Source organism: Pinus tabuliformis, chromosome 1_1, assembly GCF_031772625.1.
Source record: "Pinus tabuliformis cultivar Carrire ecotype Pingquan chromosome 1_1, CPIR1, whole genome shotgun sequence".
In the NCBI taxonomy this organism is placed as follows: domain Eukaryota; kingdom Viridiplantae; phylum Streptophyta; class Pinopsida; order Pinales; family Pinaceae; genus Pinus; species Pinus tabuliformis.
Genome location: NC_142297.1, coordinates 771,478,678 through 771,501,474, shown reverse-complemented (window position 1 = coordinate 771,501,474; position 22,797 = coordinate 771,478,678). Strand labels below are relative to the sequence as shown.

The following is a 22,797-nucleotide window of genomic DNA, read 5'->3' as shown; positions in this document are numbered from 1 at the left end:
AAAAGGGAGAGTTGTTGTAGGTGAAGCGAGAAAATTTGTGAAATTGGTAGGTTCGCTTTGAATGGGGGGGTTTGTGGAAGGGAAGATCCAATGGATGAGGAAAAGGGCACATGGCACATTTGTTCAACGGAGATAATAAGAGGGGTTGGCTCGTAGAGTAAAGGTGCCACACATCGGATTATTTCAAGTTCGAGGATAGAAAGTGACCTGCAGGAAAGAGCACAAGTGAGTGTAGAGGGGAAGTAAAACACAATAAAAGAAAATAGATTCTAAAATAGACATAAAATGAGAGGAAAGCCAGGGAGGACTGGGCATGATTCCCATTGCACAACATAAATAGTATGATGTGCATATGCGCATGATCATTTTTGTAAGAGCACGATAGAGCCTATTTGCAATTATCAACATTTTGCAAGTGCATGATGTGAAAAAGGAAGCAAGACCGCATGACTAGGAACACCATCAGAAAGGGAGACACGATAGCGAGGGGTTGACGTCCTATTAAGGCATATTGATTTGATAGAAACAACTTGGAGGATTGGTTGCATCTTGGTAGAGCCAGTGAACAACAATGGAAGTGCATTGGTAGTCAAGGTTGGCTTCATGGTGATATGGATTTGTTGTCAAAAAAACAGGTGCCGCAAGTGAATAACAATTGTAAGTGTACAAAAGTGAAGAAAATTTTTTGTAGTAAAAAAAAGGAAAAGGTTAAAGAGTTTATCAAAAATGAGATGAAGCAAAAGTAGAAATGGAAGGGAAAAGTGTGGAAGATAAAAAAACATGAGGGGGAAGGAAAAACAAGAAAGAACAAGTGTGCTACAAGAATCGAATAGATAGTTAGGTTATTGTCTGTATGATTTGTGAAATTTTCATGTGGCAAAGTTAAATGTTTCACAGGTAAGAAAGAAAAGCAAGAATAAAACAAGACCCACCATAATATTGTTATTTGTTGAGTGAAGGAAAGTTTTGAAAAGAAGAGAGGAAGGGGTAGGCAATTTGAATGAGATACCTAGCAAACATTGAGGGCTTGTTCAAACAAATAGGTTTGGAAGTAGCAAGGAAAAGTAGGAAGCATTGTTTTGATTATGGTTTTTGTGTGTAAAGTAAAGTGTCTTTCTAAAATGATGGCAATGACAATGTTGCACCCTATTCAAGCGACCTTGCAACTTTTCAGATGAAATGGATCTATGGATGCAGGCAAATAAAAGTAGTAAAAAAAAATAGGTTAGGTTGTTTATGCGAGAGAAAATGTCCAACTATAGTAAAAATAAAAGAGCATGTGGCATTCTAGGAAAAAAGGGTGAGAAGGAAAATAGAAGGTACAAATAAGGGAATAAGATGTGTTTCCAGACAACATGTAACACCAGTTAGATAGCAACCATACATAGTGTAACACAATAAGAGATAACAACCATAAAGGAAAAACTTCCATAATAGGGGAAAATAAATGTTAAACTAATTTCCTAAGGATAGGAAAAGTGTACATGCATACATGTCAACATGTAAAAAAGAAATGCAATAAGGAGGAAAATCCAAAGACCTGTACCTATCGGAAGGGAGCAACACAAGATATCCTTCGAGGTCAAAACATATTTGTGTTAGGTAAGTGGTATTTAAATATGACAAGGAAAAAACAATATCCCTAATAAAATGAAAAAACAAACAATATCGCTAATGAAATGAAAAAACATGCCCGGAGTTAGAATCGATTTGAATCTCCAAAGGTAGGGATATCCCCACATTATAGGATATGAAACCCATGATTTAATAAGTCAGTGTCACAATAATAAAAAAAATATTTTATTTATTCTTTTGATAAGTACATTACATAATGACTCAAATATATTTATGATGACCGAACCTAGTTACATTTTATACATGAAATGTATTAAGATCATAGATCTTTTCTCTTTAATCCCGATCTTCTAGTGCCTGTACTCTAGATCAAAATAGCCTTAGTGGGATAAGAAAGAATTAAATTTATCTTAGACAAAAGATTTTCCTTTCTATACTATTCTCCATCAATCAACTTTCTCTATTCATTATTGATTTTAAAAATGGTTGTATCGATGAGTCCATTTGTGAAGAGTATGTAGGAGGAAGATATGGTGCTCAACATGTTTCATAAACTTTGATTCTTTGCTTGTAGATAAAATGTATTTTATTATAAGCTTGACATTTATTTAGTCCAAACACAATGGGGCAATGAATAGGTGGAGGATAATCTATATGATGATCAACATGCCTAGACTTTGTACTATTGTGCTAGTAGATAAAGTATAATTTGTTAAAAGTTTCACATTTTCGTATTCCAATATAATGAAGGGAGTCAGTGTTCACCATTAGTTATTTCTCGTGATTTCCACCTAGATTTTTAGGGCCAAAGACACCACCACACTTCAACCCATTTTATAATGAAGTAAGAGAGTCAATGTTCAAATTTTGTCATTTCTCATGATTTTCACCTAGCCTCCTATGGGCAAATACACCATCACACTTCAACCCATTTTGTAAATGAGTTTCGCATTTTAATAGTAGTGAATCATCCTTAAGGTTAATAAGTTGTAGTAATTATTTTATATGATATATTTTCTTTCCATTTCATTCATAAGAAGATAATAATTTTGATAAATTTCACCCAAGTTCTTCATAATTATTTGACCATTGAAGTATATAAAAATGTAGATACTCAAATCTTTTAAACGAAATACATGTTCTTAATTCTAAAAAAATTACATAATTCAAACTGTAATTTGCTTTCATAAAATACCTATAACACACATCCTTCATCATCAAATAAAATTTTTCCAATACCCATTAAAATAGTTCCAATTTTTCAATAATTTTTTTCCAATATCCATTAAAATGGTTATCCAAATATTCAATCACTGAAACAGATTCTAGACCACATTAGAAAATTTGACTTTTCAAAATTTTTAAGTACCAAATAAAATATATTGAAATAATTTATAACATACATCCTTCAGCATCGAATACCTGTTTAAATTTTCCAATACCCATTAAAATAGTTGTCCAAATTTTCAATCACCAAAACAGATTTTAGTGAGCACTAGAAATTTATTTAATTTTTTTTGCAAATACCAACTAATATCTATTTTAATCAGTACTTGACTTCAATCAGTACTAAAAAATTTGAACAGTTTTTTGACGGTCGCCTACCCTATGCATCACAATTTCTATGGAACACCACTATAAACAAAATTCACAATTTCTATCAGATACCATTGGGAAGACAATTCAAGATAAAATATAATCGAAATTGTGAAGCCCAGTTGTCGTCACGTCCATAAACAAGAGAGCCACTGCCGTGGCGGTAGTCCCTGCCGGGGTCTGCCACAACCACAATGCAAACTCTTAGAATAAGCAAGACATAGAATAATCAAGACATGTAGAAAAGAAGCCTAGAACCAGCAGTTTCAGAACAAGCAAGCCGTTGTTTCACCTTTCTTAACTGTTTTTCGTTGGTGTCATTTGTTGATTGTATAAGCAGAAGAAAAATCGTACTCCAAGGCTTAAGCTTTTCGTGACATTATTATTATACAATAAATATTATGTTCATCAGGCGCATTGCCAAACTTATGGTTTAAAAATTATATGATTTATGCTTACTCGCTTTCTCTCATATGATTTAAATATTTAACCCACGAAATAGAGATGGAACCAAATGTTTTTTTAAAAAGTGTAACCATCCACAGGTCCGTTGTTCCTTGTGTTCTAGTTCTAATAGGGTTGGAAATGCGGAGGTAGAATCAATTAGTTATAGATACAAGCAGTGATTAAGCGATTTCTAACTCAGTTAAGCACATTGATAGCCAACTTAGATTCTAAACATTATGTTAGGAAGTCAAATCTCATAAGCTTGTGTAAAATATAATAATCTTTTAAATAATTGCAATATTTTGGGGAGGTGTAGCTAAAGACAGAGAATCACTGTGCATGACGGAAAACGTGGTTCAAGAAGTGTCGATTCTCGAGTAAGGAAAAATGTATGGCAACCCGAGGAAAAATGTATGACAACCGGGACAGTTCAGAGACGTGGCTAAATACAGAGAATTACAATGCATGACGGAAATGTGGTTGAACAAGTGTTGATTTTGGTTGACGGAAATCTTTATTGATTCTTCTATAATCTATATTCATTTAGCGAGAAATTTAGAAGAGCTCTGGCGAAATATAGAAAACTACAACCCAAGCAATAATTGTGGTTGTTCAACTACAACCCAAGCAATAATTGTGGTTGTTTGAACTTTGATGTACCTTCATCCCTTCATAACGAACTTGATTATGAAGTTGACGCAATCATTTGCAAAAATTTCCAAATATGCATATGATCCAAAGATGAAATTAAAATATTATTAATTGTGAGCTGTGATGGTTCACCATCCAGATCAAAGTAAATAAATAGACCTACGTTCGTCACCGTGACGTAATGATTATAACTGTTTGCTGAAATTAATTTTGATCTTTTAAATATGTGAAAGTCATGATCAGGTCTAACCTCGAGAGCAGATGAATAAACAAAGAAATCAGACAAACTGTGTTTCATAAAATAAAAACATACAGGCTTACAGTAAGCCGGCCCTCTGGTCCCAGTGGATAAAGAATCCCACTGTCTACCGGTCCACATGCACAGAAATGACCATCATAAACTTTAGTGTTTTCATCATAATAGGAGCAATATCGTACTGGAAATCTTAGTAGGGAGGATAAAGATTCATGGAAAGCCCACCAGGGCGGAAGAATATTATTAAACAGTCACTCTTCTCGTTGGCAGGCTCCAAAGCTACCCGAATACAATGCCATAGGCAGATAAACTTAGACCCTGGTGCTGACTAGAGCCAGATCGGCTAACGGACACTCAGTGTAGTGTAAATATGCCGGTAGAGCTACATACTATACCTATATAAGTAAACAGGGGAGAGAAAAACGAATCCGATATACATGGACACAGATTTCGGAGAAAAACAGAGAAGCGGTTCAACCTTAAGCAACCATAAAATGAATGTTACAGATCATTATGTGCGTCCTTAATCAACCAACCTTAAAACCCAACACAAAATAGATGGAGATTTGAATTTGCAATTCAAATTGCCTGTTCTGGATCAGGTTCTTTAGCCTCGGCGGAGTAACACTAAAAGGAATAAATGACTCCGTTCCTTTCCCACGCTCCCTAATTTACATAAAGAACCCAGTTCTTATCTACGGGAATGGATTTTATATTATTTGGGGATATGAGAATATGCGGTATATTATCGGTTTGACTAAAAAACAGAGCAGTATCTTGAATTTCAAGACATCGAAATCGGCCTTATTTAATCTAATGTCTTTGTTGCCAGTCTCTTTCGAGTCTATCATCAAATAGGAATCACACACTATACTTGATTACAGAGAGGATGCGCGTCACTATACCTAAAAATTATCCATGAGAGCTTTTGCATTTAAAAAAAATCCATTAAGCAAATTGACATATAGATCAACTACGATACAGGCGATTAGGTATTGGGAAGGTACCTTAAGGGAATAATATTCCATAGCAGCAGTGCTCACTCTGCCCTTTCCAGTCGGTCCTCTGCACTCTGTATACTTGCGAGGACGCTGGAAGTAAGAGAGAAATTAACAAACAAAACGCCATTAGCCAAGAAAATAATTAATGAACCATTGAAATAGATTACAATTGAAATCAAAATTACCCCAAAAGATAAGCACATCCCGAGAAGTGTTGGGATGGAGTTGCTAGGTACCTTGCAAATATGAATCAACTCTTTGCACTCAGTGCTCTGCCCAGGAAACAGGAAAGAATAAATAAATAAACGAAGAACTATTATTGCAGAAAATGTAGAAATATTCCATGAATTGTTTAAACTAAAACCGGAGAAATTAAAGATTTCAATCCATCCATCCAGCATAGCAATGGAAATTGTCTCGATCAATTTGGCTTACAGAATCACCTTTCCTTCAGAAATTAGGAAGGTACCTTAATGTGGTAGCGAGCTACTTGAGAGGTGGCAGACGGTGGCAGACAGTGGTAGCCAGCTGCGTGAGAGGTGGCAGCTATATAATAAACTTTGCATGCACCTAAGTTTCATGTTTGTCACCATAATTTTCCAGACTTTGGATAAAATACAAATTGGAAATGGTATATAAAATGACATGGTATATAAAATGACAGAACTTTGGTTAAAACAGTATTGCCACAATTTTCTTGCATCGGGGGCCACGTGAAGCCTGCAATAAGAGGTACAATGCGCTTTCAGAGTTAAAACTTTGGATAAAATTTAAGTGAACAAAATTGCTACGATTAAACTTTGGTTAAAACACAAGAAAACATAAAAAAAAAACGGTCAACTGATGGATTAATAAGCGGTCAAACGTTCGATCGAACGCTATAATCCGGACAAGGACTAATAAAAAAAACTTGATTTTCTGCATTGCCTTCTGAATACTCAGACCCATTGGATGCAGAGATGTGGCCTCCCCCAAATTTATTAGTTTAGGATAGTCTTCCCCATATTAATTTATTCCACTTTTACTTTAAAATAAGCCATGACCATGGAGAAACTTAGTCTGGTGTCGACTCTTCATTGATACCTTACATTTGGATGTCAGCAACAGAGTTACCCGGAAAAACATAATGAAAGTGTTAAGCCTACATCAAAATCCAAAGAGTCTCTTTATTAACGAAGTATGAAAAAAAACCTCCGCTATTTTTGACTTGGTCACACAAGGCACAAGTGTTCCGCTGAACCTTCCGGAAAAAAATAATAGAATATAATAAACAAATTTGACGGCTTGCATGCAACCCACTTGGCATCTATGAGCTGAACACATGGGCGAGAAGCGCGACGACCTAGAAAACACAGGGCAGAAGGAATAAAGGAGACAGGGCAGAGTTACCAATTTCTATTAATCAATATAGCTAGCTAGCTGCAAGAGGTGTCGAGTTCGACTCTATCAGCCTTATGAGATAGGGAGACAATCCTGTTAGTCTAAGAATAGACTAAACAAAGGAACATGGACTGTGGAGGAGGACCCGAAGCTCATTGCTTTCATTCTCAACCGTAACCATTGTTGCTGGCGTGCAGTTCTGAAACTTGCTGGTAATATATAGTTTTTTTCAAGAAAATATATGGTTTCTTTATTGAGTCTACCTTTTGCCTACTAATGAGAAATGTTGAGTCTTTTTTTCTTGCCGACTTGCTCAGATGGGATAAGAACTACAGATTAAGGTGGATGAATTACCTACGGCCAGACCTGAAACGAGGGTTTTATCTAAAACAAGGGCTTTTATCAGAGTCTCGAAATGGGAGCTGGACAAGGATTTTATGTGCCCTATCTGCATGCAGACGATGAAGGATGTGTTCCTCTTGGCTTGCGGCCACAACTTCTTCTACATGTGCATCATGACACATCTCAATAACAAGAGAAATGCCCTGTTGTGGCCGTTATCTCACAAACAATAAGCTTTTCACCAATTTTGTATTTAATATTAGTTCTTTTTATTAGATTCAAGATCCTTTAGTCTTTATTATTTAAGCTAAAAATGTTGGTTAAAAGATTGAGAACTTAAAATCAAATCACTGATTGAGACTTTAGAAGCACAGGTAGTTAACAACAATCTCTTTGTTAGATTGAGAACATTTCAATGCTTTTTTAAAGCTAGAAATGCTCGTTAAAAACGCAGAATTTAGATTCAAATTACTTATTGAAACCTTAGACATTCAAGCCCTGAAACTTGTGTTTGTTTCAGATTCTTGCAAAATTTTGTTTCAATTTCATTTTTCTTGAGACTGGAAATCATTGCCGAACAAATCTCAGAAGTTAATTGGAAACTGCGTGAAAATCGAAAAGGAGAAGTTAATTGGAAACTGCGTGAAAATCGAAAAGGAGTAGTCTTTAACGCGACTTTTTGAAAGCCTTTCCGGCGATTTTTTCAGGTGAAAATCCTGCAGTAATTTATTGGAATCCAAGTTTCATAGCTAATTTCTGCACAATGAAACCGTCCCAGGGATTTTTTAGGGTGCTGAATCCGAATATGCAGTTAAAAAACCATTTTAACTGCAACAAATCATGATTTCATCTCAATTTCTTCCGCTGATTCCGTCACCGGAATCTCAAAAAGTCGCAAAAAGTCGCAAAAAGTCGCAAGTCGCATTATAGACAACTCCAATCGAAAATGCAGCAGCTTTAGTTGTCTTTGCTTACTATTTAAAGATTCATGTTGTTTTGATATTTCTACTGGAAGCGACTGTTGATTGACTGAAAAAATCAGTTCTAATTATGAGAACCTTTAACGTTGAAACCCCTAAAACTTGTGTTTTGGATTCTTGCAATTTCTTTTTGTTTTCGTTTTGCCGCGTGAAGGTTGAAGACTGGAAATTATTATAAAAAAAAAATATCAAAATTTAACTGGAATTTGTTGTTGAAAACCGACAAATCCCGCATTTGTGTTTTCTGGTTTTCATAAATGAAAATGTTGCCATTTTTGGGGGCGGAAGAAGATGCACAGAGAGAATAAGTGACAGAGGCACAAGGAGATGAGTTAATGTGGAACTACCAATGACAGAGATATAAATTATCATTGCTCTATTTTGTTGGAAACTAGATATCTCAATAATGTGTTTGGTGAAATTTAAGTTATAATTCATTGGTTTTCATATCCTATCAAGAGTTTGTTTTATGGCAGGTCAGGGATGTGATGTAACTTATTTTGGTTCGAAAATGTATATATTTCAAACTAACCGTAGTGACGTAATTTAACCTGCAGTGAGGGATGGGATGTGATTTAATTCAGTTGAAAAATGTATATATTTCAAACTGAACTTATTGACATAATATAATTCAATGATGTATACATTGCAGTAATTTAAATTTTCCAGACTAACCGTTTTGGGAAGACTGTCAAATATTTTGTCGTATATATCTTAAAATTCTTAAAATAGGTGCTGGTGGGAGGTGCTGGTGGGATTCCTCAGCAAGAAAGTTGGAGCAAAGCCATGAAACTCTTTGTCTGCTCACATGCCATAAGAACTATTAACGTGGATGAATTACCTAACTACATATTAACGTGGATAAGAACTACATATTAACGTGGATGAATTACCTAACTACATATTAACGTGGATGAATTACCTACGTCGAACGAGAGATTTTATCTGAAACAAGGGCTTTTATCAGAATCTGAACAGAAACTCATTATGGATCTACTTTATCTGAAACAAGGGCTTTTATGAGAATCTGAACAGAAACTCATTATGGATCTACATTCCCGAGGGGTTTTATCTGAAACAAGGGCTTTTATCAGAATCTGAAGAGAAACTCATTATTGATCTACATTCCCACCTCGCTAACAAGTGATTTTAACTGTTGAGTTTTCCCTGTTTCTTGTTAATTGTGAATGCAAATTCCAGGCAATTGAGAAGTATTTCATGCGGGCAATTGAGGAGGGAGTTTTCCCTGTTTCTTTGTTAATTGTGAATGCAAATTCCAGGCAATTGAGGTGGTCTAAGATTGTTGGACACTTTCGTAAGTGAATTACTCGAGCATTCATATAATTGGTATCAAGAAAGAACATTCATATTATTGATATCAAGAAGCTAAAGCGCACAACAAAAGAATTTATGTAACACGATATATTTAGTTTGTCGTGTTAACAAATATTAAAAATAACAAGTTCATATTTTGTTTTTATGTTAATTAACTTTTTGATTGACATTTTTTAGTTTGTCGTGTTAACAAATATTAAAAATAACAAGTTCATATTTTGTTTTTATTAAAAATAACAAGTTCATATTTTGTTTTTATGTTAATTAACTTTTTGATTGACATTTTTTTTTCTTTTTCTTTTAGACAGTCATATAATTGATATCAAGAAAGAACATTCATATTATTGATATCAAGAAGCTAAAGCGTACAACAAAAGAATTTATGCAACACGATATATTTAGTTTGTCGTGCTAACAAATACTAAAAACGATATATTTAGTTTGTCGTGCTAACAAATACTAAAAATAATAAGTTCATATTTATGCAACACGATATATTTAGTTTGTCGTGTTAACAAATACTAAAAATAATAAGTTCATATTTTGGTTTTTATGTTAATTCATATTTTGGTTTTTATGTTAATTAATTTTTTGATTGACTTTTTTTTTTTCTTTTCTTTTTCAGTGAACCTTCAATGTGGTTCACGACCACCCTTGGTCACTGGGTGGCCGTTACGTCTACGGCGGAAATCTAGGTTGATCGGAGGGGATCAAATCTTTCAGCTATCGCAGACTTGACTGTTATAGCTCCAAACCTCACTCTTGATGTTTGTGATGCTACACTCATGGCCTAGGGCAACCCCTCCTTCGAGACTTGGTCCAAATATTCAAAAAACAATGTTTTACTCCCTATACGTGACATTGCCTTGAGCTAAATGCGTGTGTTATACCCAACCCGCGTATATGTCTTAAAACACTTAAAAAATTAAAACTCCTTAATTTCAGGCGGAGATCGCGGGTTTTACCTATTAATGCTCGTGGTCCAACTGTTCTCAACGAATTCCCAACTAAAAAACTACTTTGGGAGAAGTATAAAAATGATTCAATGGGAAGGCCTAAGGGAGGAGAGAATAGACAGAAAGATCACTCTGCTGAGATTTTCCCTCACTAGATCTGAAGATCTTTGTGCTTCCAGCACTTCCCCCATTTGCAGGAAACCCTTGTTTCCTTGTGTGAGGATGTCTGATATCATGGAGTGAGTCATGGAAGGAGTTTGTTGAAAGCTTGAGACTAGATTCGTCCAGTTCCACTTAGAGCCCGCGAAAGGATGAATCAGGTGAAATCATTCCTTTTTGTACTTTAGTTGTTTATAATAAAAGAAACATTTGTCTTGTTCCTGATATAAATATTCTTCATGTTCATGATGTCAATGTTATAATTCATATGTGAATGGTTAATTGTATAACTAACTACCTTTCCTTATGTTATGAAGATGATTTCTTTATGATGCTTGGTCCATATACTGTTGTACTTTCTTGAATTGTTTGTTTTGTAGGGTGAAGGACTAAAAGGAACTCAAAGAGGGTTTGGACCCTAACTGGATCTTCTCAAACGAAAGACCCCCAGGTGCACCCCTCTTTGTACAATTTGTTTATATTAGCATCATGGTTGTGTGGAATGTGTGTTTCTCTGTGTAAATAACCTCCGATCTGCTAGGGTATCAACCCAAGACCTTAGGGGAATTTATCCCTTAACAGAATTGGTGACTTCGCTGTGGACAACAGTATTGTTGTTCCTAGTTTGGGTTTATTCAAGCCAATTGGGGCTCAGCTGTCTGTTTGCTTGCTGTCACTGTGTAGTCTGTTCCTGCAAGAACTTGAATTGTAAGTTTGATCAGTTTCTTCAGACTTTTTTTGTTTTTTCTTGAAATATTTTATATACGTTGTTTTTCCAGTTTACAGAAGTGTATATACGCATGTTTCCTTAAGTAAACCTGCATATACGCATGTTTCCTTAGGCTGAGTTGCGTATACACGCAGTTGTGCACTAACACAGTCGTGTATATCTTGTAATTTTCAAGATTTTTCAAATCTCTTTGTTTCTGAAGGTCTGTTTGCTGGTTTGTTTAAGTCCTGAACAGTTACTTTTCTGTGTCAGTCTTTAGTTTTACAGCAAGTATTTGATTTCAAATTCTCTCTAATTGTGGAAAGTGTTGGTCTTATTTGTTTTTGCAAGCGTCATCGTTTCTGTTTAAGCATGCAAGATTTATTGCCAGGAATCTTGGCTGCTCTGATTCCTTAGGGCATGAAGATTGATCTCAATCTTTGTGCCAAATCTTGTTTTGGTGACCTTTTTGTTTGCTTGTTGAAATTACATTCTTGAGACCATCTACTTTTCTTACTTTCCGAAAGTTTTTGATTGACACTTTCTTGAAAATTGCCTTTTTGATCTTTTGGTCTTTGTTGCCAAGCTCTTATTGCTGTTTTTTATTGTTAAGAGCATCTCGAAACACATTTTTTTGTTGAGTTTTCATCCATTTTGTGTTGTCAACTTGTTAAGTGTTTTGTTGCCGATTTTTCAATCCTAAAGTTTCAGTCTTGTTGAGAGTAGTTTTGAAAAGATGTTTTTGCTTTTCCTTTTGAAGAAAACTTCTTGAAAAACTTGGTTTTGCTTTCTTGAACTTTGTTTTGATTTAGTTTCTTTTAGTGAATGAAAGTGCATTTTTGTTTGTCTTGAAACTTGCTTTTAGTGTAGAGACGAAAATGAGCATTAGCAACTCATATTCCATCTAAACATTTTAAGTGGCAAATCATATTGATAAACAAGTTACTTTCATTTCTTGATTTAGAGTAGTCTTAAGTCTTGCATCAGCATGTACTCATTGCATTAGGATAAATTTGCACATCTTTTTAGGACATCCATAGTTTTGTTAACTTTTGTGAGTGTGAAGCTTGAGTAAAAGAAAAGAAAAGAAAAGAAAAATTTGTTGCTTTCTTTGAAGTTCCTTTGAACCTAGTAGAAATTTCTTTCATCGAAGAACAAAACAAGTGCATTTTCATGTAGTTTGGTTTTTATTAATTTCTTTTGCGTCAAAACACCACAAGTTTCATTTCCGCTTATCCCTTGACTTAAGAACAACCCATTTAAAAACAAGCGCTAATTAAAATATACTAGAACTTTTTCATAATTGTCAAGTTACACACACCAACAAGTTTTAGGATATTTTAGGGCCTTGGATTAGGCGAGTGGAGAGAAAACTCTCCAAGGCCATTGAAACTGTCAAACATAGGAGTTTGAATAGTGAGTGAAAATCCAATAGCGTTAGGGAGACCAGAAAAGCTCTGGATCTGGGAGTTAAGCACGATGGTTTTTGAAGATAAGGAAGAGAGATACCCCCTCTCCTACTTGTCGGATCTAACCTCAAGATTGTTCCGCCTGGCTTCTGATATGAGTTGGTAACCTTAGTTGCTACTCCTAGGGATCTACAAAGGTGACTGTGGAGGGGAATCCCATGGCACCTGAGGTCAACGTTGTATCACTCAACGGTACTACTGGAGGGCACCCTTGCGAAGCTTGGGGTCTTGCATCGATGCAGGCTGTTGTTAGGAGGTCAGCATAACTTCCTCTGTTACCTTCGCTGGTAGGACTGGGTTGCCATTATCACAGATTATCTTCGGAAGGCCCCTTACTTCACTTTCTTGTATTTTGGTGTCCAGTCTTCATCACCCGGAGCGGAAATACTCAAAAGTTGTTTGACTAGCTGATATCTTCTAGGGACTTTTTTAGTGTGTGCTCTGTGCTCTTAGTTGGCCTAGCTTTCATTTTTTCTTGAGTCTTTAGCTAAAACTTAATAAAAAATTCAAAGTGGCTAACCGATCACCCAGACGGCCTCAAAGACTTCGTGGTCTTTCACCACCAAGTTTAGAGCCTTCTCCTAGAAAGCGCAGAGGTAATACTGCTGGTGGGTTTCGTCCCGTGGCAGCTGACGCATCGGGGATTGATCCTCCTCACAGGAACATTAGTGTTCAAAGCAGGCCTGGTACTTCTGCGGAACAAGAGAGGAACACTCCAGTTCTTTCTCGAGTTCTCTTTCAATCGGAAGATAACATACAAGTAGAAGAATTTCAAGAGTCGTTAGCGGCTCCGAATTCTCCCTTACCTTCTAGTTATCTAGAATTATTACAATACATTGGGTCTCCGACACATAGACCGTCAAGTCCAGGTCATATTGCGCACTTACCATCGATGGCTACTACTGGAAGCATGGCTTCTACCACAAGTGCTACAACTATGCAGACTCCAACATCAACATAAGGGGGAGGAACCATCTCCATCCCCTCTGCATCTTTATTTGGGTCTTTTGCTAGCACATCTTTATTTGAGTCTACCTCCATTCCTTCTACGAGTGGAAATTCCCAAGCCAATGCTTTTAGTACTGGATTCTTCCCATTTGGCACCCATTCACAGGGTATTCCGTCAGTTCCATTTAGTGCCTCCACATCCATGATGGGTGGATCGGCTTCATTTCAGGGTTTTCCTTTTGGAAGTGGTCATATACCACATTCCAACCCAACGATCAGATCTATGCCTTTTTCTGCTACAAGACAAAGCAGTAATCCCTTTCAAGGTTGGACTAACCGTGTGGTTAGTGGCATGGGAACTGGGAATCCATTTTTCGGCCAACAAGGGAATAAGCTGTACTCCACAGTTAGTTCGTTTCGAAGTATTCCTCTCTTAGCTTCTGCTTGGAATCTGTATCAGGGGTTATCGACTCCTTATAATCCTTTAGGAGGGAGATTTGCCGGTTATGGAGGTTTTTCGGCCAGAGTTGGTCAAACTTCGAGTTTTGTTGGATCACAAGGTCCGCCTTTTGGTTCAGCTGGTTCTATGGGTTACTTCGGGCAGCTTCGTGCCTTCCAAAATCCAGGCCAATCTTTTCAGAACTTTGGGAACTCCACCCAGGCTGGGTGGAATCCCCAAGGTCCTCCTAGGCTTCCTTTTCTGGCAATGTTTAATTAGCCAAATCTCACGAAATTAACAAATGATCCAATCAAATACAATCTGGCCTAGCCTCCGGTCCCAACCAAACTCCCATCAGACATTCCAAAGTTCAAGGGAAAGGGCAGTGAAGACCCGGGCAACCACGTAACCACATTCCATCTATGGTGCTCATCAAACTCCCTTATTGATGAATCGATTAGGTTGAGATGTTTTCAACGCACCTTGACTGGTAATGCGGCCAAGTGGTATATAGAGTTTCTAGGAGGCAACTTTACATCTTTCGCCGACTTAGCTAATATTTTCTTAAATCATTTCCAGTTGCCCGTCCGTTATGATGCTGGAACTGAACTTTTGGCCAATTTCTGTCAGGACACGACAACTCACATTTCTGGCCACATTCAGGAATGGAGACGAAGAAAGAGGCTTATTAAAGCTGAGATTCCCCCGGAATACCGTATCGAATGGTTTTTGAAATCTTTACAACCTGAAATCTCTAAAGATGTCTCCCTATCCAGAGTCTATTTTGAGGAGCAAGCTATTTTTAGAGCCCAACAGTTAGAGTTGATTTATTCTCAGTTTGGGATTCTACAAAAAATCTTGCCTGATGCTCCCGGGACTAAGGTTGATATAGCCAAGTTGAAGCCAGGTCCCCACGCGGATGGTATCATTGGATCAGTAGACACAAATGTGGTGAACCTGTTGAGTCAACTGCAGCATTTTTCTTTACAAACTGCTTCTAACAACCATGTCACATCGTCTAACCCTTCGTCTAACCCTTCGTCTTCCCAACCCTCTTCAGTGAATGCCGTCCAATCTGCCAACCCCAAAGGAAATCAAAATTCCAATGGGAAGAAGAAAGGACGAGGTAAGAAAAAGAGTCAAGATGGGAAGACTGATGCAAATAATCCTGGCAATAATGCTGGGGGTGGTAGAAATGAGTCTAAAAAGAAAGTCAAGTTTCCATGCAAGTTATGCAGTGGAGACCATTTAACTCATCTCTGCCCCAAGATTTAGGACGCTCAGCACTTGTTAGGGTAGCAAGGGACTTCTAGTTCTCAAGCTATGTTAACCAACCCTTTTCCAAGGGCAACAACTTCTTGCTGGCACGAGTTCAAACCCTGGTACTTCCGCAGGGGGCAACCAGGAAGGGGAAAAGTCATCAAATGTTTTCATGATGGGTTATAATGTCCATGTGGCCACTCGGTCACGTGATTATGGTGAAGTAGAAACTTCCAAGGACAATACTGCTCCAGAAAATACCAACCTTCATATTGAGCGACCCCCTGTCGAGACTATACCACTGATATCGAAAGGTTTTTAAAACGAGACTATTAATCCTAATGCTAGGGCTGCCCAAAATTACTCCATTGTTGAGGATCTGGCTCAAAGTCCATGCGTTATGTTCGCTTTAGAGGTTCTCCAGTCATGTTCAGCTCAAAGAAGTGCTTTACTCTTGGCGATTAGGGCAGTTGATCCAACTAACTCTTTAGTGCTCACTTTCGACATGTTAAATGTCAAAAAGTGACTCCCTCATCATATGGCTTTCCAAATAAAGTCTACATACTGGAAAATTAACATTTTGCGTACCATTATTGATGAAGGAGCTTCCACGTGCGTCATGTCTATGTCATGTTGGAAGGCCATTGGATCGCCTTCAGTTGTTCCTTCACCTATCCTCTTGATAGCGTTTGATGGTCATTCTCATAGGCCATACGGGATTATCTCAGCCTTTCCTATATGTGTTGGGGGGAAGTCGTTAATATTGAAGTAGAAGTCATCGATGCTAACCTAGACTACAATCTCCTCTTAGGAAGGAACTGGGTATATGAAATGGATGTCGTTGTTTCAACCCTGTTTCTTGTCATTTTCTTTCCTTATGAGGGGAAAATTGTTAAGGTTGATCAATTGGACTATTCTCCAGTTGATCCTTGGGAAACTTTGGACTCTACTATTCCTTTAGTGGATAATCTCCGTCTTCCTACTGAGAATCTAAGAGTCGGGATGTACTCTTCATTGATGGGTACGTTTGATCTTCCCCCTCCTACAGCTAGAATAGATACAATTTCATCCTCCAAGGACCCCTTATGGAAAGAGTTTGTTCAAGCTCACTATTTTTCGGACCCTGGAACTTTATCTTCATCTGTGACCACATAAGATGACGGCAAGGCGGGTGGAATAGAATCTCTTATGTCTGAAGTAGAGCCTAGATGTGAATCTATCATCAACTCTGCAGACAACCATTCTACTCCTTCCTCTGAGAAAGAGATAGATGGTGATATGGCTCATCCTCAGAACCTTGATTTCACTTCTGCGTTGGATTTCTCGGATATTGTTTTTCCATTTGACAAAGCGATATTCAAAGCAATGATGGCTGTAGATCGACCTTTGGAAGATTTACATTGTCGGTCATGTTTTCATTCCCCTTTGCATGAAGTCAAATCCAGGTCCTCCATTCTGGCTAGCGATGTTTGTATGGTTCCTTTGGCTCCAACACAGTTATTCACTGAAGGAAGTATATTGATTGGTTTGATAATTGTACCGATAAACATCCCTAGGAGCAAGTTGGCGGAGCCCCCTGATGGGATCTACCTTAAGAAGTACTTTGCTTAGTAACTAGGCAATGGATTCTTTGTACATTTTGCATATTTGTACATATCTCATCGAGAGTTTTTAATATCGATACTTTTTGGTTTGTTGTGGCAGGAGTTCATGAATGACTTGGTCTATTTTGGATTCGCCGATGGTGCTAGTCGGCACACTCGGAACCTCGCTTCCGCAGCTTGGGTACTCTACTATCCAACTGGTCAATTGATGGTGTCAAGGGGACTATGCATTGGTCTTGCTTCAAACAATATGGCTGAGTATACTGCCACCATTAATTTACTATCTGAAGCCATTTCTTATGAAATTGATTCGTTGGTAGTCTATCTTGATTCACAATTGATAGTGTCACAATTAAATAACATTTATCGGGTAAGGGATCCATGTTTATATCGCCAGTATTTAAGGGTGAGGTTGTTGCAAAGATCATTTACTTACATCAATTATTTGCACATTCCAAGATCTCATAATTGGTTAGCTGATTCTATCGCTAATCAAGCATTAGACTGGCACATCAATCATTCATCACAATAAAATCAAGCATCAAAAAGTCGAACTGTACATATATATCATAAAGCATCTCGAGTGTACATAAGTGTGTCCAAGATAATATACAAAAATTGGGACTCAAATTCCCATAATCATGTCCAGCACATCTAATGCCCTGGCTCAGGATGAGCAGCTAAGTAAGTAACTATCGCATTGGCCACACACCAAAGAGTGTGAACCCAGTCACGTGGCATGCCAACCACATGACGTTGCATATCTATAGGAAGATCCTCTACGACAGCCATCGGTACTCCGTGAGTGAGTCTCACCAAGTGCCGTTAGACTGTGTGTAGTAGTCACTCTGTGTCTGCAGCTACCTATTTGGCCCCTTGGTCGTGACGTCTGTGTCGTGGGAACTCATCTGGTCGTATCGGCCAATATCTAGAACATGATCATCACATTAATAATTTGAATCCTCTCAAAAATATTTTTCAAAATTCATTAATTTGAAAAAAAATCACAAAAAAATCATAAAAATAAAAATACTTACCTATGTCGCCCCATGCTGCGGTCGGTGGTAATACTAGATCGGGATCCCCTCAGAAATCCAACCCAGCATAAGGGTAGTCATCTATGGCAATGATCTGATCCTCCCACCAGGAGAAGAAGTCATCATCAAATGCAGTCGATGGGATGTCCCCACCTCCTAGACATTTCATTAAGTCAGCCCACCTTCCCATGCATGGATCTCGTGGGGTGCTGATTGAAACTGGCACGCACTCTAGGACGAAGCGCTGGGACCCTCTCAAAAAAGAAAGAACACAAAATAGTCCCATATCCGAAGTTTTTGGTCTGCCCTCTCTTGATGGAAGTAAGTTGGCTTTTCAAGCTTGCTAGAAGAGGAGTACACCATTCAAATACAGTGGTCAAACAATCTACTGCCAAGCTCATGGCTGGCCGTGATGCCTGGTGCAAAGAAGCTGATTCGTTTACTCTAGCTATAGTAAACAAGATTATCCTCAACGATAAACTCACCACATGTTTGATTGGAATCTGACTTCCAACCTTTTCTAGATGTCCTGGGCAATATATATGTACGTAGTCCTCGATCAAGAGACTACCTCATGTCCTACCCCTCGAATGTACTACCTCTCCCCTTCAGGAAAGGCCTGTAATGAAATAATGTCGACCACTTCTATCCTAAGTGGAATCTGGTCAAAAATGAATCATCCTCGATGCTCCAGTAGTGAATGAGCATCTCAAGCAGGCGTGTGTTTGCTTTCATATTTGGTAATTTGAGGAATTTTATCAAACCACATCCCCGTAAGGCATCCAAGTCATTGGGATCGTTCATGACCTCATCATCCACTGAGGTATGCTCTCTTTCGCGCCAAGTGACTGGCATCCTGAAGAAAAAATGATTTTAAACCGTTAGTTTTTTTGTTTGAGATGTCTGCAGCGTATACGCGGGTCCCTTTACACACAGTCGCGTGTAGGGCCCGCATGTATGCGGGTTTCATATACCCAACCCGCGTATACGCGCGGTGAAAATTTTGACAAAAAATTCAACGGTAAAACTTAAATTAAAAATTCTAAAACTAGTCACAATTGAATGCAAGACAAGTATAAGGGTTACTTGGTGATTTTGGAAGGATCTGAACGGTTGAATTTGGCGTATGGGAAAGTTTGCTTCTTTTTCTCCAATCCTTTGCTCTCAATCTCAAATGGTGAAAATGGTGAGTCCAAAAGCTATTTTACAGGCTTTGAAAATGCAAATTTTTTTCAAAACTTGATTTTTTTTGGTCTCATGTAACTTTTAACTTGGGAGCTTGGAATGTCGAGAATGGTTTGATTTTCAGGACATTTTGGACGTTTTTTCGACAGTTTCGAGACGATTCCATGACTGCTAACCCGTCATGGCAGGTATCGTTTTCTCACTGGCATATAGGTTAGGGACACCATTTTTCCGTTGCATTATGCATACTAGCCTCCATTTGTCGATAAACTTGCCATAGGGTCGATCCCATCGTGTTATGGTTCGTAAATCACCTTCACTCGCCGATTTTTAAAAATCATGACATGATGGTAGAGCCATCCTTTTCATGGGCATCGTAGTTAGCACCCTACTGACATTTGTTGCCCATGCTGCTCCGATCTGAGTAGGCTCAGGAGTCCTTTGTAGTCCCGCCATGACTTATGTGATGAAGACTCATTCCTCTTTACTGCTTCGATTCATTCTGGCCTTATACCCTAGAGGCTCCTCTGTGTTGAGTTGTACTACTGCATTGCATTTTGACCATTTTCACCCTTTTGGCCTTAAGCCGGCTTCACTTGGACTCGTGTTTAAGCCAACTTTTGACCATGACTACTGTGAAATCAAACTTGCATGCCCTTGCCCTCTGCAACTTGACACACCTTGATCCGTGGAAAGAACACACCTTTGAGTGTCTTTGACCAGTTTTCACCTCCTTAAATTGAGCATAGGAACGTTCCAATCCCAGGAACTAGATCATCTGTTTCACCGACACTCGTTCTTTCCACTGCACTATAGCATTATTTTATACTTTTTCTAGCTTAAAGAAAAAGACAAAAAAATTATATATTCCAAAAAAAGAGTGGGAACGGGACAATATTTCCACTTATTGTTGGTAGCTAGAGTCAGTCGTGTCGCCCTTGAACAAAGCACTCAAAGCAAAGTCTCCTCCATCTGGGTTGGATTTAGTTCGACCTAGGCACTCCTTAACCTTGTTATTGAGTCAGTCCTCCCCCGATTGGTTATCTCTTCCAATCATATGGAGGGTTCGTTCATGCCTCCTACATGACGAACTTATACAGAGTCATCATATGTTGCCACATGGTCACATTGAGTCGTGCTTTTGTTCAAGGGAAGTTAGCCTAAGTCGACCTCTCTACGGTGTCTCTTGATTCATTTTTCAGTTGGCCATCCCTGGTTGTTAGTATCATGCCTGTCATCACATCAGCTATATTGGTCCTTTACTCATGCTGGTTTGAGAAGGTCCCCATTGACTTCTTGCTGGTGGGTCTTGTCCTTATCGACGACAACATCTTGCTCTGAGGACAGGCCTAGAGCTGTACCCTGGCCCTATTTTCATTATTGATAGGTCACCTTGTGCTCAGCATCGATCAATATCATGGGTCTTTGACTGAGTGGTTTCCCTTGTGTTCGACATCAGCTTACATTATCACACGTTGGGATTCGTGCAATACCTTGGTTTCCATTTGACCCTATTGGTGGATACCTCGCCTCTGTGTCAGCTTTTATTATTGGTTGGTTCAGAGGGTTTCTATCGTGCGCTAGCTACATCTTGTGTATGCCGGAAACATGCTTCGGTCGGGTTACTACATATTTTTCGTCTGATTCCTTCCACATTATTGGCCTACGGGTTACACTCGCGCTAGATTGATGAAGGATGCCTTAATGCCTTCCTTCTAGTGGATCTTTCCCTATCGACTACGACTCATTGCTCTGGGGCAAAGATCTAGAGTCCATTTGGCAGTACCTTGGGGTTTGCAGTCATTAGTGGCAGATCCTTCACTATCGACAGTGGGAAACCATCATTGTCTCCTGATTGATAGATTCTGACAGGTGTTCGACTCCAGCTCATCTATTCACACTTGTTAGATTGTACTGGGTACCTTGACGCTCATTATCATTATCGGTGAGTAGTCTCGTGTTTGTTAACGGTATACATCAATGACCGGTAATCAAACGATTTCTCACATGGTCGACTCCAGATCATTTATTCCCATAGTGTAGAAATGTACCATGGCGGTCGGTGAAGACCTCAGGTTGCATCAGCATTCATTAGGTCACTTGACAGTTGTTCCTGTTGCTGCTAGTTGATACCACTCTACCTTATATGTTGCAGTCATTCATGGCGACATTCTATATGCTGGCACCTGAGTTTGCAGTGTAGTACCATCCTACTCCATCATGTTCATTTGGTACCTTTTGTGATCAGTCTTTGATATCAGTGATCCGGTTCATTCTTCAGCATCATTGACATTCTTATATGTGATATTCAGACATGTACTTTTTCGATCATGATTAGATGATCCATTATGTATTTTTCAGTTCTTTATACTTGTATACTTAGTGGATCCGCTTGTACTTGATATGCGGACATGCTTTACATTCTTTGAGCATGGGTATGCCCGCCTCAGACAGTGTTTCTTTCTGATCTCCTTTTGTGGCTTGGCAGGCTGACCTCTGGTGAAGTCTTTCTCAGTTTTTGGCAGATTTCCTTTCCATGAACTTGCTTAATACATTTCGGCCATCATGTACCCCTTCTGACCTCATATATTAGGGGGCATATGTTATAGCTCCAAACCTCACTGTTGATGTTTGTGATGCTGCCATCATGGCCTAGGGCAACCCCTCCTTCCAGACCTGGTCCAAATATTCAAAAAGCAGTGTTTTACTCCCTATACACGACATTTCCCTGAGCTAAACGCGTGTTTACGCGGGTCTGTGTATACGCAACCCGCGTATATGTCTTAAAACACTTAAAAAAATTAACACTCCTTAATTTTGAGCGGAGATCACGGGTTTTAGCTGCTAATTAGCTATTAGTTCCCGTGGCCCAACTGTTCCCAATGAATTCCCAACTAAAAAACTACTTTGGGAGAAGTATAAAAAGGCTTCAATGGGAAGGCCTAAGGGAGGAGAGAATAGAGAGAAAGATCACTCTGCTAAGATTTTCCCTGACCAGGTCTGAAGATCCTTGTGCTTCAAACACTTCCCCCATTTGCAGGAAACCCTTGTTTCCTTGTGTGATGATGTCTTTCTACTTGAGAGATCATGGAGTAAGTCATGGAAGGAGTTTGTTGAAGGCTTGAGACTAGACGATTCCGGGGGATGGTTCCGCTTCGAGCCTGCGAAAGGATGAATCAGGTGAAATCATTCCTTTCTGTACTTTAGTTGTTTATAATAAAAGAAACATTTGTCTTGTTCCTGATATAAATATTCTTCATGTTCATGATGTCAATGTTATAATTCATATGTGAATGGTTAATTGTATAACTAACTACCTTTCCTTATGTTATGAAGATGATTTCTTTATGATGCTTGGTCCATATACTGTTGTACTTTCTTGAATTGTTTGTTTTGCAGGTTGAAGGACTAAAAGGAACTCAAAGAGGGTTTGGACCCTAACTGGATCTTCTCAAACGAAGGACCCCC

At 38.4% G+C, this 22,797-nt stretch overlaps 1 long non-coding RNA gene across 1 annotated transcript; it reads left to right on the top strand.

The window, feature by feature from the left end:
* The first annotated feature begins 6,866 nt into the window (after positions 1–6,866).
* On the top strand, positions 6,867–7,533 carry LOC149216286 (uncharacterized). The gene is made up of 2 exons (XR_016250545.1): positions 6,867–7,118; positions 7,224–7,533. It is a non-coding gene; the product is annotated as an uncharacterized LOC149216286 (long non-coding RNA).
* Positions 7,534–22,797: the final 15,264 nt, after the last annotated feature.